General features: G+C 44.6%; 1 protein-coding gene across 1 annotated transcript in view; it reads left to right on the forward strand.

Moving 5' to 3' along the window:
- The window catches only part of LOC144798072 (maestro heat-like repeat-containing protein family member 2A), a 124,562-nt gene that overhangs the window by 89,247 nt on the left and 20,196 nt on the right, over nt 1-15,119 (forward strand). The window lies entirely within an intron of this gene.

A 15,119-nucleotide genomic window follows, 5' to 3' on the forward strand; every position in this document is an offset into this window, starting at 1 on the left:
GCGGCAGCGCCAGCAGGTCCCGAAGAGATCGTAGGTGGCAACGGGCCGCGGCAGCGCCAGCAGGTCCCAACGAGGATGACGGTTACAACGGGCCGCGGCAGGGCCGGCAGGGCCCACGAGGATGAAGGTTGCAACGGGCCGCGGCAGCGCCAGCAGGTCCCACGAGGATGAAGGTTGGAACGGGCCGCGGCAGCGCCAGCAGGTCCCACGAGGATGGAGGTTGGAACGGGCCGCGGCAGCACCAGCAGGTCCCACGAGGATGAAGGTTGCAGAAGGCCGCGGCAGCGCCAGCAGGCAGGACGATAGTTCACAAGGCAGGGCTGCGGCAGCGCCAGCAGTCCGTCAAGGATGAGTTCTACTCGGTGTCTCTCGACTCCAGGATACAACTGCCTTCCTGTTCTGGGGCTGCCTCAGTTATAGGTCTGGCGCTCTTTGATGTCCGGACCCTCGCTCTTGGAGGTCGGGAGGTCCGGGATGAGGGAGTCCAGACACCCAGCAGGGGGGTGGAGCCAGCGCCCGAGGAGGCTGGGGGTGATCGGCACCTGGCGGGAGAGAGCCATCGACACTTCTTACTCCCATTGACCTGCCAAGTGGTCCGTTCACCTCCTGGGTGGATGGTGGTGCCGGAATGTCGGGGCCTGGCCAGGCCCAGGGTTGGGGTCGAGCTGAGGCCGCGCGGCCGCGTGATGCCGTGTCCAAGATGGCGGCTGGGCCGGGCAATGGTGCTGACGGTGGCCCGGGCCCGTGACACAGCGACATCCAGGAGCAGGCGTCCCATAGGGGACGGGTTGCGGGTTGGTTCTGTGGGTAGCACCCGGAGAGCCGGTGTCTGGGCTCTGTCATGCGGGGGGGGAGCGAGCCCGTCATGGGGCCTGTCCAACACTCCCTATATATCTTTTCTATTCTCACGAGCACAATCCATTTCCACACTCCCCCTGGATCAACCCACTTTTCTCTTTTGGAACGTTCCTGACAGTGATCTGTTATAATAACTGTGAGATTAAACAGTCACTATTGAAGCTATTTAGGGTGCTTGTGTGTCTTTTTGAGGATATGCTTAATTGAATTGAGGAACTACTGGGGTACACTTATGATGTAACTTGAGTTCTATGTGTACCATGTTCATGGAGTTTGACTTAATGAATACCTTCCTAAGGAAATTAGTCTAGCATCCCCACTACCAGCATCAGTGGGACATAAAGGAGTATCTTTTTTACATCATGGAACATATTTGGTTTTAAAAACAAGCTAGATACCCCAGGCTGAGTCTATAGTACCTCCACTTCTCATGTGATTTGTCTTCAGGAAACCTGGGATGTAGTCCCCTAATACGTGGAAGGATTCTCTTCTATTTGTAAGCCCGCTGCTCCATCATTATCAGGTTGGCCAAAAGGTGGTCTTTAAATTCCATTTTCAAATGTGTTACCTGCTGTTATTAGGAGGTCCTTTACTGCCTCACCCTATTACAAGCTTGTTTGACTGTCATTTTCAGGCAGATCTCACCTGGTTTTAATTAATTTTTATAATAATATTTTTGATTCCACATGTAGTGAGGTTGTTACTTCTTTAGAGGCGGATTTAGATATATTTTTACAAACCAGTTCTTCAAATTGTTTTATTTTATTAATAGGGGATTTTAATATACAGACATGTATGCTTGCTGCTAAATTGGCGTGTGGTATAACCCGTAAGCAGGTGACGGAGTCCCTCACTTTTCACTTAACTCCTATGGGTACTCTCTTAAATCCCTAATTTTTAAGTACGATTGATTATTACTGGAGAAAATTACAGAGGAAATGAAACGCCGACTCACACGTATACGCTGAATATGTTGCTCTGACCGGTTTGATGCTGATCGTACTTTTAACACATAATTAGGAAAGGCCACACACCTTTATGGCTAAGTCGACATAGTGCAAAATCACGACAACTGGAATTTTCCCTATTTTAGGAATTTGAAAACTACTAATTGGCTTTACGCTATAATCCTACAAGAATTAGACGAAGTCTGTGGTTGTTACCACGAAAGACGAAACACGTGTTGGCTAGGTTTGGAGTTGAAGATCACCATTGAATAAAGATATTAAATGAAGAATATGAGAAGATTGCGACGACTTTGATTTATTTGTAACATTGATTGGTATTGGAATTTAGTTCAGGATATACCTGTTTGTTTTTTAAATAAATTACCAGATCCCTTCGTTTATTGGTAGAGGAGCCAGAATGACTTTTGATCATTTTAGTCTTCCTTTCAACCAGGAACATTGTTATCGATCATGGAATAATACCAAGTGCACTAAGTGACTATAAGCCGCTAGTTGTCTCTTGTTATTGTAGACTAAAAAGCAGAGGGTTAGCTCCAAGACTGCTAACATGGATGCCATAAGTAAACGGGGATAGATCCTCCAGCTGTGCTCCAGAAGCTGTTAATTACTAATGAAGCAGAGTTTAAGTATTGCCTGGGTGACAAGGTAGATATGTTACTCATTTTTGCATTTGAAGCTATTACTAGGTCACTTAATGCTTTCTTAACCCAAAAGCCTAGACACCCGGCCCATAGCAAAGCATGATTGGTTTCATCATTCATACATTCAGGATGCTAAAGTGCTACGGACAGCACTGTATAGCTCACCAAGGGAGCAAACTGTCTTCAAAATAATTAGGAAGAACTACAACTCAGCTTCAGGCAATAGTAAGTAGGCTCTCAGGGTAAAGACTTGGGCAAATTTAACCCAGGCAATCGAGGCCAATGATACCACTCTGTTTTGGAATACTGTTAATGCCCCATTGCTGAAAGGTGAAACAGTTCCAGAGCTCACTCTGCATGTCCCCCCCCTATACATGGGTTGAGCATTATTCAGACATTTTTGGCTCTCTAGCGAGTGACACAGAGCCGATCGGCAGCTGAGTTGTTAAGAGTCCTCTAGGAACATCCCTGGAGAAAGTTATTTTGGCCTTCGACGACAGTGCAGGGGTAAATTGCCCGGGACAGATGGTTTTCTGGTTGATGCCTTCAAGGCTCTGGGAGAACTCTGGGCCCTCATTTTCTTGACATAGTTGCAGAGAGTATGATGTCCCCTAGCTGCGCTGACTCTATTAAAGTGTCCATCTTTAGGAAGGGGGATAGATCAGATCTGAAGTGCTTCCTCGTTATTTCATTACTGGATTCTCCAGCCAAACTAATCAGCAGGGCTCTCCTACAAAAATTGGAGCAGTGGGCCACCGATAACTCCATCCTGTCAGGAGCCCAGTTTGGTTTTAAGAAAGGGTTGAGGGACCTTAAAACAGTGTGCCAACCTGGACCTTCTTTTCTGGAAATCTACAAAGGTCAAAGCTGGCTCACTATCTTTATTTTTGCTGACCTCAATAGTGCCTTTGATTTGATAGATTTGGCTCAAGCTGGGAATGCACTCACTCCTTTAAAGTCAAGAAGGGAATAAGGAAGGGTTATGTTCTTGCTTGTTTCTTTTTGCCCTTTACATCAATGGGGTTGATGATGCTCTCAGGGCTCTGCAGGCCAACGCGCCTACTGTCGCCCGCCGGTTGGTCCCTGTGGAACTTTCCACCAGTGGCACAGTTTTGATGGCAAGAACACTGTCGACCTGCACAGACTATGGACACCTTTGTCGATTTTATGGAGAGGAGGAAATTGAAGATCATTATTACCAAAACCTGTACGAGAACATATGGTAAAAAGACCTAGAGGAGCAGAAGCATCTATATCACAGATTCCCTGATTACAAGGATCAATACATTCAATTATTTGGGTATATCGCTTGCCAGCAATGGCTCATGGGTCAATCACATACAAACTGGTAGGCTAAAAATAAGTGGGGTCTGCATGGGTGTCTTTAGATCTTCAAGGAAGCTCAGTAGTCATCCTACTAGAGAAATGATAAACATATATGAAGCCAAAGCACTGGCTGATGGCTTGTATGGAGGAGGCATCTGAGGATATGTTCTGAGTGGCTCTTTACAGACAGAGGAGAATGCCTTCCTCGAGCATCTGCTAAGAATCCCTACCTATGTCTCAACATACATTACCCATAATGAGGTGGGACTTAGCTATCTAGAGCATTTACTCTTACTAAAGCAGATCTTGCTTTGGCGGTAAATTTGAGCTAAGCCTGAAATGACCTTTACTAGATCTATCATCATGGACTGTCATACACTTGACCATGTTTTGAACATTCCTTGGCTCTTCTATATTAATGATGTGCTAAAGAAGTTGCATGACTCCCTCATAATTCAATCCCCATCCAGTGTGATGGACCTGCATAAAAGTGATTTTAAAGACCTTTTTTAGGCTCCAGATTTGGAAATAGGGCACTGGTGGAGGGTAGTAAACCTATGGTCAACCTATACATGTCAATTTAATCCGTGGAAGGCTTCCAACTGTATTAGTCTATGGGCTTGCGTTCTTACCAGGCTTCGAAAATCGAATTGTGCACTTTCTAGTCCCCTTTTCAGTAATGAAACAATGACCTAGCGATGTGACCCCCATGCCCATGTGATGGCACTTCAAAGCTGAGCACTAAGCACTTTATTCTTTTTTGATATTTTATGATGGACTGCAATGATTTTATCTGAAACCACTTTTCATTGCAAATAATGGCAGGTACCACAAAGCTGCACTAAAATTCCTACATGCCTTGACGGACTCTTTTTTATTTTCTAGTATTGCTTCATTTATATGGGCTGAAGTACAAGTTAGGAAAAGCATTTATTTTCTAGCTTAATACGGAGCATACTCATTTAACGTATTTTATTATATTTTAGAAGCATATGATGAACTGAAGACACACTGTCAAGAATCGTCCTTCTAGGGACCATTAACTGAAGTTCTGGGGGCCCTCCAAATCTGCTGCCTATCAATCAATCAATTATTTGTATAGCACGGCTCATCCCTCTGGGGGGTATCCAGGGGCTGTGCTGAAGGTATACGGTGAAGACCCAAGTCTTGTGTTCCTTCCTGAAGTGGTTCTGCGAGGGAGAAGTGCGGAGGTGGGGGGTGTTCCAGGCTTTGGCGGAGAGATGGGAGAAGGAGTGCCCTTCAGAGTGGCGGATATGCTGTGTCTGAGTGAGCGCAAGGTGTGTGGAGCAGGGGTTTCTGGGGGTTGGTTGACGATCAGGCAGTGGTTCATGTAGTCTGGTCCTTGGTTGTGGAGGGCTTTGTATGCGTGGGTCAGGAGTTTGAACTGGCATCTCTTCTGGATGGGGAGCCAGTGAAGGTCTTTTGATGCTGGGTGATAAGTGCCGTCTTGAGCAGGTTGAGGAGCAGTCTGGCTGCTGCATTCTGGATTTTCTGGAGTCTTTGTATGAGTTGGGTGGAGGTGCCGGCATAGAGTGTGTTGCTGTAGTCAAACTGGCTGGTGAGGAGGGCCTGCGTCACAGTTTTCCTCATGCTGATGGGGATCCATCTGAAGATTTTGTGGAGCATGCCGTTCATATAGAAGAAGGCCAAGGCCATGGTGTTGACCTGATGTTTCACTGAGAGTTTGCTCTCCATTACAATGCCGAGGTTTCAAGCATGGTCTTTCGGTGTAGGGATGGGTCCGAGCTCCGTTGGTCGCCAGGAGTCATTCCAAAAGGGCAGTATGGTTGCCAAAGATCAGAACCTCCTTCTGTCCATGTTGAGTTTCAGACAGTTGCGACAATCTTCATGCAGTTGTGCCAGTTGGTTTTTGTCAAGGTGGGGTTTGTTGAGAGTGAGAGGAGGAGTTGAGTGTCTTTGGCGTAGGAGAGGATGTTGATGTGCAATCTGACAATACCTGCAAGTGGAGTCATAAAGATGTTTAAGAGGGTAGGGCTCAGCTGAGGGATGAGCATTGGGGGACTCCGCAGATGGTGTGCTTGGGTTGCGAGGTGAAGGGAGGGATGTAATGTATGTTGTATGCATCCCCTGTATTGTTCTAATTATTGAGAATTGTAGTAGTATTGAAGTATGCACTGTATTTTATTACCACAAAGCAATGGTCCGGGCATTAGTTAATAGCCATTTATTAATAATGTTGTAATATTGTTCTTTTATGGTCAACTTGTTTGCCCTAAATAAAGCCTTTAAACAAAACCGAGTCTCCTGGGCATACACAACACCTGCTTCCCCTGGAAAAATGGCCTCCGGGCAGCAATTTGCCTTTAGTGGTACAGGCTACAAAGAAGGCACAGCAAGGGCTCTGGCTGGGCTACGAATATTACAAGTAGCACATTTGTATTAACTGAAACACCTTAAGCCAGGTAACAGGAATAAGTGCTTAACACCTTGCAGGAAAGCAGTAGTTCACACAGTTTGAAAGGTCTTATAATACAGTGTGAGACCTAAACCACAAACAGCACCATAGAAAAGTCAAAAAGAGAGGTTAGAGAAAATGAAGGAATAGATTCTGTGAAGGATTTCCATTGTTTGAAGTCTGTGGTTTAAATGGCAGTTGCAATGTGTGAATTGTAAATGTTTTTGCTATAAATGATTAGTAAACAAAAGACAAAAAGACAATAAAAGCCTCACTGTCTTGATGTAGAATGAGGTTCCCTAGTACTTGTGGGGTAGAGGAGTAGAGTACAGAATGTTTAAATCTCAAACAAAATCGACTTAAAACACTGATTCAATAAAACTATGGGAGCATGAGCTGCACACAATTACTATTCTAATGTATGTACTTGTTTTTTTAAGAGGAATTGTGTGCCATCAAGGGTAGTCTCAAACCAATGGACAACACAAAATGCAGAATTGGAATGGTTTAAAAGAGTTACTTGAAAAAAGTGATTCAAACACATTCAAAAGAATGGACAACAGCTTGAGGAATATCTATTCTATTAATGGACATGAAGAAAGATCTAAGCTTGAGTAAATGCTTTTTACCTTTCAGGGTTAACTTACATACAGAATATGAGTATATTCAATTTCCACTGGAACGAACATGCTGTATATGAGGTGTGAAGCAGCAGCAGTTCCCCATTAACAGTGTTAACCATTCTTATCCCTTCAGGTCAATCAACCTTCCCGCTGATTCCTAGGGTATTTTGAGAGAAAGCATCGATATGGCTTAGTGAGCTAACCACCGTTGCTAGCAACTGTTTGAATCCTGGCAAGGCCAACTAAGCCGTTCATACTTCCTAGTTCTAAGAGAAATTCTCCACTCAATGTCAAGTGCGAAAAGGGTTGTACTTGGCCTACTGTCCAGAGCCATAGAAGGATTATGTCTAGTACACCAGTTGCAAATGACCTCAACCACCATGGTTGGGGCCCAGTAACTCCTGTCTACCCTGGGGACCTTGAATGGGGACTGACAACCTGACTCAGATACTAATTGTCTTTCATGCACCTCCCCAAGATTTTTCCCGGGAAAGCTTTCTTCACATGGACAGGAAAAAAACTTTCTTGGGCATGTATATTGACCATGATTAGATCTTGCTTCCTTTTGAGAGGATTGGAACTCCCAACCATTAGGTTGTCACTGCACTAGCTTTGCTAGAACTGAAAACTCTACAAGACTCGGTATGAATTTAGTAAATGTAGGCAACATACAGAGGAAATAAAATTATCTTGGAATTCATCGGTATGGCATTGACACCATCACGATCATCATCTTTATTTCGGCTCAAAAGAGCCATAAAAGTACACAATAACACAGCACATACAAAGGAAAAATAATAAAATAAACACATGATAAGAACATACAATTCTAACTTTCTTGGGCATGTATATTGACCATGATTAGATCTTGCTTCCTTTTGAGAGGATTGGAACTCCCAACCATTAGGTTGTCACTGCACTAGCTTTGCTAGAACTGAAAACTCTACGAGACTCCGTATGAATTTAGTAAATGTATGCAACATACAGAGGAAATACAATTATCTTGGAATTCATCTGTATGGTATTGACACCATCACGATCATCATCTTTATTTCGGCTCAAAAGAGCCATAAAAGTACACAATAACACAGCACATACAAAGGAAAAATAATAAAATAAACACATGATAAGAACATACAATTCTCATAAAAAAGAAACATTCAGCAGCAGCCAACATTCCTGAGCGAAGTTATAAAAACCTTCATAAAAACATAATTAGGATCACAAAGTTTGCAATTAATAAAAGGAAACACAGAGATACCCCCTTGTCCTAACAGCATCACAGATTGGCACCCTCCAACATTAGCCTAAACTAAGCTCTCAGTGGCCCAACTGTGCTATCGGGCAGATAAAGTAAAAATATGAATTTGGGTTCCCCTCATATCACTAGGTTTTACAAGTGTGTTAAAGTGCACAGTGTAAAAAGGTAGTAAAAGTTTAACCAATATAGTCTAGTATTTACAGGTCACAGCTCTAAAAGGCGCTTGCCCCAACAACTTTTTGTGTAATATATCACATTGAATGGAAAAAGTTGGAATCTGAATTTACAACACTGGGCCTAGCATGTGACTAACAGATTCTTAAAGGTAAATGTCAGTCCTCTAAGTGGAAGAGCTGGCAAAGAGCGATGATCCAACGTGTGCGCTGCTTAGCATAAACAATACAAGAGAATAAGACATATTCTTCATTTTCAATATTTGGACATCCCAGAGGGCATAAATTATTGTTGGCCATAGCAGAGATTTTATTCCATGTGCCAGTAAAGACAGCCAGTGGGAGTATTCCAAGTCTGAACTTAATAAACAAAGATCTCACTGAAGAGACACTCAGAAAATCCATAAAATCTTCAAAGTGGGACTCACACTTGGTGGATAAATAAAGATCAGATAAACTACCTGCAGGAACAATGGAAATCCTATTGCAGAAAACGATGTTCCAATAACATGATTTAACAATTTCATGGGCATTCTTGGGCATGGAAGAAGAATTCTGACAGTATGCAGAAAGGCAACGCTTGAACAGCCAGGTTTTGATGTGAGATACCCGGGGATCGGGAGGCCCAGGCGATTGTCGATTATCTCACTGACATAGTCTCTATATAGGGCCACGTCTTCATTTAACCAGAGTATTGTCCATATAAGATAGGTTTCAGACAGACTACATTAGCGAGGTATGTAAGGTTTAAGTCAAACCTCAGAGGAAGTGATAGAGTGCTTTTTGGTAATCTCATAAGAGATTTATTAAAAGTGTTTTTACGAATATCTAACTGATTGAGATTGCAGCCCCGTATAGCACTGCCCTACAAGCTTGGGTCTTATAAATTTCAACCACGAGAAAATTGGATAAGAAGCTGCATTGCTGATGCATCCTAATAGTAGTAAAAGACTTTTGACATTTTACAGCTTGGCATGGCTAGCACTTTGCTAATCCTATGCTTAAAAACTTTCTGTAGAAATGGCTAAATACTTTGGCCCTTTCTATCTCAATGTGGATGGCATTGTGCTAATTCTATGCTCAAAAATATTGATAGAGAAGCACACATTTGAGATGAGCAAATTCAGAGTGTCGCTGGTGTTGTAGGGTGCTGTACAGAGGAGCTGCTCAAGACCTAAACTTGGGAACTATTCAGAGTAATCTGCTTATTTTTAGCATAATTTATGAAGCAACCTATCCTTAAAAGTGTATTGTTTTGACTTATACTAAGTACACCCTTGTGTCTGGACAAAGCTAAACCTCGCTGAAGAGCTAGAATGATAGCAAAACAGATGTCAAGGGTTGCTTTTGTTCATTCCAGGTTGCCTTGGATGGTTTTTAACTAATCCATAGCTGTAATACAGGGCCTGGAGTGGCAAAAGGTTTATGTAATTTTACAGTTTGGCATGAATAGCACTGTACTGTGGATGTCCGTGTGCTAATTCTATGCTTAAATACTTTGATAGAAAAGCAAACATATCAGGTGAGCAAATTCAGAGTGTCACTGGTGTTGTAGGGTGCTCTACATAGGATCTGCTCTCCACCTAAACTTTGGAACTAACCAGAGTTCTCTGCTTCTTTTATGCATAATTTATGCTGCACTTTATGCCCCACATATACATACATGCATAAATATACATACATACACATACATATACCTATACAGCTATATATAATTTAACACAATTAATAAAAATATATATTTTTAATTTACTGTTATAAAAAAGCATACATATAATATATTTTTTAAATAAAATATAAATAATATTAGAACACAAGTACAAAAAATGAAAAAAATATTAAACATATTACAATTGTTTAAAAAATCTATGTATAAACACAAGATATAAAAGTAAACAAACAAACAAATAATACTAATATATTTTAACCCAAAAAGATGGGTCCGGTGGATGGTAAACGGAGGCAAGATGGCGTCCGCACGGCGGACGTTTCTGTGAGCAGCTTCTGGTTACCTCGCTTTTCCCGTCTGTTCCATGGAGGAGGGTGCAAGGCGGTGGCAGAAGCGGCGGTGTTCGCTGGAGTGGATTGGGGCTTCACTCTGAGTGTTTCTGCTGCCCGTATGGAAGGTTTTTTGAAGCCGGGACAGTAAAAAGGAACCGCCGCGCTCCCCGCTGTCAAACTAGCAAAAACGGCAATGGTAGAAGGGGAGTGGCATCCAGACTTCAGCCTCACCTGAGTCGGCTTGCTAACGGCTGCTAATGGAGTCTACTGCTGAGCTCGCAGCCGTGCTTGGAAAATCCTAATATCGAAAGCAGTGAAAGCAGCGGAGTATTTAACCTTTACTGTTGTGGAGAGGCAGCATCTTCTGTTAAATCTGTTGCTATAAAGTTACTTTCTGATAAATTCTGATAAATTCTTGCTACAAAGACATTGATGCCAGGCTGTGAGCAGACTACGGGAGAGCGGCTCAGGTTACAAGGCTCCGGAGAGTTCATGTGTAAAAGCACATTAACTTTTCATTGGATGTTTTTCTGCTGGGCTTCATTATATTAAAATAAGCAGCTGGACTCTTTGAAATCTATTGTTCTCAGTTTTTCTGGGACACTATAGGTAGTCTGGCATGGCACCTAAAGTTGCGTAAGGTGGGAAAACAAGAGCCACTGGGGAGTCTGCGGTAGGAACACGTGCAGCACTCGCCGCAAAGAGCTCCAAAGAAATGTCTGGTGGGGCTGAGCACCTGGAGAGTACTGTACAGGACAAGGGCATGGTACAAGTGACACCCAAGATACCGCAGATTTTCCAAGTGGCTGCTGGTAAAAAAAGCTGCGACTTCTTTGACAATCACTTCAAAACCCAGTGTTCTTGACGTCCAGCCGAGGGGGGGGGGGGTGAACTGACCGGTCTATCTCTTGAGGAGAGTCACTTGTCTTTGGAACATGGTGAGCCACTGCAGGCTGATTTAGACATTGTTAATGAGCCTGTATTAATGGATGATAATGGCATTATCAGTGACAATAGGAATGAACCCACCAGTAGTAAGGAAAGCGAGTTTTATTCACTTTCAGAGCACACAGAGGAGTCTGATATGGAAGGAGAATTTCAACTGCAGGAAGAAGGGTTTGGAGACATGACCCCTACAACCATGGATGCAAGCCATACCAAGAATTCTTCTTTGGGGGGCGGATGACAGAAACGCCTGATTGGGAGATCTCTAGTGGGGAGCAGTCATTGCAAAACACAGGGACAGCCTTGAAAGGAGATACATTGGAGGAGCAAGATGGCGGCCGAGTGAAAACGGCCGAAGGTGGCTCCCGCAGGGGTGATAATCATTGAAATGAAACAGGTGATAAGGTGATAAAACCCCCAGCCCCCACATTGGGAAATGCAAGTTAATCGGAAGCGGAGAGATCCCCTCATACCAGGCATCGTTGAGTGGGTTGCGGCATTGACGGCGGCTGCAGAGGTTTTGATTGCCGGCTGCTCGGCGTTTGAGAGCAGTCTCTCGGAGCTGCTGCGGTGGGACCCAGCACTTTCGAATTGTATCATAATGCCGCCGAAAGGAGCAGCACGGGGTCAGTGCAAGCAGGCCCCCTTGGCTCTCCTAGGGGGGGGTGCAAGAGACGACCCCGGTGGCAGTCCAGGAGAAGAAGCGAAAGCTCCGAACGGAGAATCCTGACAGGAAGGGGAGGGGCCCGGCCTTTCAGCCCTAGCAACAGCGGACTGTCATCGATCTACTCCGGCCATCAGGGAGAACAGAGGAGTAGAAAGGGGCCGGTGGCCAGAGAAGGAAGATTCTGGGTAAGCCACCGTCGGGATCAGAAGAAGCGGGGCTTGAGGCTGACCCAATACAGGGGTCAATACCTGAGACTGTGCATACACCTGAAAGAGAGCAATTGGGGGACACGGGACCTTTCAGTGAGCCAGAAGATCAGCGGGGCATAACAACTGGAAATGAAGGGCTCCCTATTAGTGTTGTCAACACACTTACAGTCTTAACCTCCCCAACACTCATTAACATTCAGAACCCTGACAATTTAGTCCTGGCCGCTTCCAATGCAGAAAGAGAGGGGGGAGGCCCCCTCAAGAGCCTGGAGATGAGCCTGATGCATAGAGGGGTTCTATTTGCATGGGGGAGGCTCAAGAGGCTCAAGAGAAACCGAGGGGGGGCGATTTACTAAAACCAGAACGGATCAGAGTACCCCCAATAGACATGAATCAAGGGGCGAAGGACCCCAGAAAGGAGCAGTGAAGGATCCCATTGGTCCCAAAAAAATACATAGGATCCCCGGGGAGAAGGATGCAGACTCCGAAGCAAACGACTTCTACTCCATGTCAGATGCTACCTGGTCGGGGGTGGATTCAGAGTCAGGCTCCGAATTTGAATCTAGTGAGGACAGTGGGTCAGACAAAGGCTCCAGTGGCAGGCAAGCCTCTCAGGCCACTCGAAAGCTAAATAACAGAGCCCAAAGAGCCGACAACTCGAAATCAAAGGAATCACAGGAGTTAAGGTGGGATTATTCACTGGGGGATCAACTAGTAGGGGTCGAAAAAAGCTCAGAGAAACAACCTAAAATACGGCGACTGCTCTGGTTCCTCCTACTCTGGAATCTATCCTTCAGTGTGTCGTGGCGCACCGGGAAGAAGCCCGAATGGATAGCAAACGCGCACAAAATGTTGCCAGAAAAATGCAGGGGGCTGTGAGGAAAATTGGAAGAACCTGCAGCAACATTTGCGATTGGATGTCTGAAGTGGAAACTAGAACAGCAACCCTCGAGGAGGATATCGCAGGATCAAAGGGGGTAGTTGAAGCACATGAGGCACAATTGGTAGATATCCAATGGAAGCTTGAGGAGAGCGAGAACCGCCAAAGAAGGAATAACTTATGATTTTTGGGGGTACCGGAAGAAAAGGAAGGGCAAGATATGAGAGCATTCATGGTCCAGATGTTGCAAAAAGCCTTTCCAGATTTAGAAGGGTGGAGGTGGTCCCATGAAGTTCAAAGGGCGCACCGAGCCCCATTTAATATTCGCCAACCAGTCCACCCGGATGCCAAACCTCGGGCAATTTTAGTCTATTTTGGGAACTTTTTATTAAGGCAACTGATTTTCGAGAAGGCTAGACCAGATGCACAACGGGCAGTAGACAGGTTCTCCTTTTTCACAAGGCCTGATTTCTGCCACACCACTGTCGAACGAAGGTGGCGATTGCGTCAAATGATCTCTCAGTTTCAGGAGAAGGGAGCACAAGCCTTCCTATTAAACCCTGCCCGGCTTAAAATTATTTGAAAGGATCGGGTCAGAGTCTTCACATCGGAAATCAAGGCTAAAGAGTTCTTAGATGCTGGTTGTAAATTAATTATGATGGGGCTGGTGGTCAGGGGACAAGTGGTGGATAAGGGATAGTAAGACTGATCTGAATTTTTTCCAGAATTTTCTTTTTTGGACTTAAGACTGCTTAATACCATGGCCCTTCGGATCTGATGGGAAACCTCTCTATGTACTCGTCTTGCTTACCTTCCCCTATTACCTTTGAGCTAAAACAATGGTGATCTAATCTGGAAGGGGTAGGTGTAGGTCTAGATCTGACGAGAGAGGGGGTATTGTCTTTTTTTGGGTTTTTTGTTATTTTTTCCCTTGTATAATGTCACCCTAGCGGGGGATCCACCGTTAACCATCACCCACAGACCAAAGCAGGTTTGTTGCTTCACGATGCAGGGGGGGGTCGGTGGGGGGTGGGGTGTGGACGGGTGGGGGGGGCGGAGGAAGGGACAAAAAACAAAAAATGTTCAGGAAAGTAAATCAGTGCATATTGGATAGCTGGGTGGTTAGAGTCGGGGCTGAATATAGCTGGATGGTATGGTACAGGAAGCAGAGCAGGCAAAGGGGGCACCAAGATAGATTTAGGGATGGGTAAGCTAATTGTCTGTTCGATTAACATTGGGGGGCTGAATGACCGAGCTAAGATAGATAGGATGAGTTAAGCACTGCGAGCATTGGGTTTGGATGGCATTTGTCAGCAGGAGACCCACCTTCCGTGGCAGAAGAGAAGTCTCAACTTTGTCCCGGGCTTCACACAAGTAACCTGCTCTTCACAAACCTCAAATACGAGAGGAGTGGCAATACATGTTTCCAACCGACTTCCGCGAAGCAATCACAAACTATCCGATAAATGGGGCCGGTGGGCAATTGCTGTAATTCCCACCCTTGGTACACTCTGCACCATATATGGATCAAATCTAGATGATGCAGATTTATTGATAGAACTAGAGGTAGAGCTCGCCTCCTGGCCTAAACCACTGATAATATGTGGAGATTTTAATATTCATATGGATTCACGGGGGCTAGGGAGGGTCGGTATCAAGGCAGGAAACCACGAGTTTTTTATGCAGTACAGGCACTGGCCGCAAACCATGGGCTGGTAGATATTTGGTCTATAACAAAATCTGGGGATCCAGGCTATACATATTATTCGTGTTCACATAGAAAGTATGTTAGGCTGGATTATTTCTACATTTCGAATTCATTAGTAAACAAAGCTCAGATAAGGAAGTTACCCAAGGTTCTTTTCGGACTGTAACCCCCTTGTTCTGGAGATTGAGATCTCAGGGTATTTAAAACCCCCAGCAAGGTGGACCTTCTATAGGAAATTGCTGGCTACCAACGGGTTCACCGATCATATTAAACGCTGGACTATACAGTTTTTTTTACAGTAATAGGTATAGTACTTCACGGGAGATGGTGTGGGATGCATATAAATCCGGGCTTAGAAGGGAGGTAATTAGCTTTGCCGGGTTTCATAGGAAAAAACAACTAGAGCTTATTAGATCACTGAT

This window comes from Lissotriton helveticus, chromosome 12, assembly GCF_964261635.1.
Source record: "Lissotriton helveticus chromosome 12, aLisHel1.1, whole genome shotgun sequence".
NCBI lineage: Eukaryota > Metazoa > Chordata > Amphibia > Caudata > Salamandridae > Lissotriton > Lissotriton helveticus.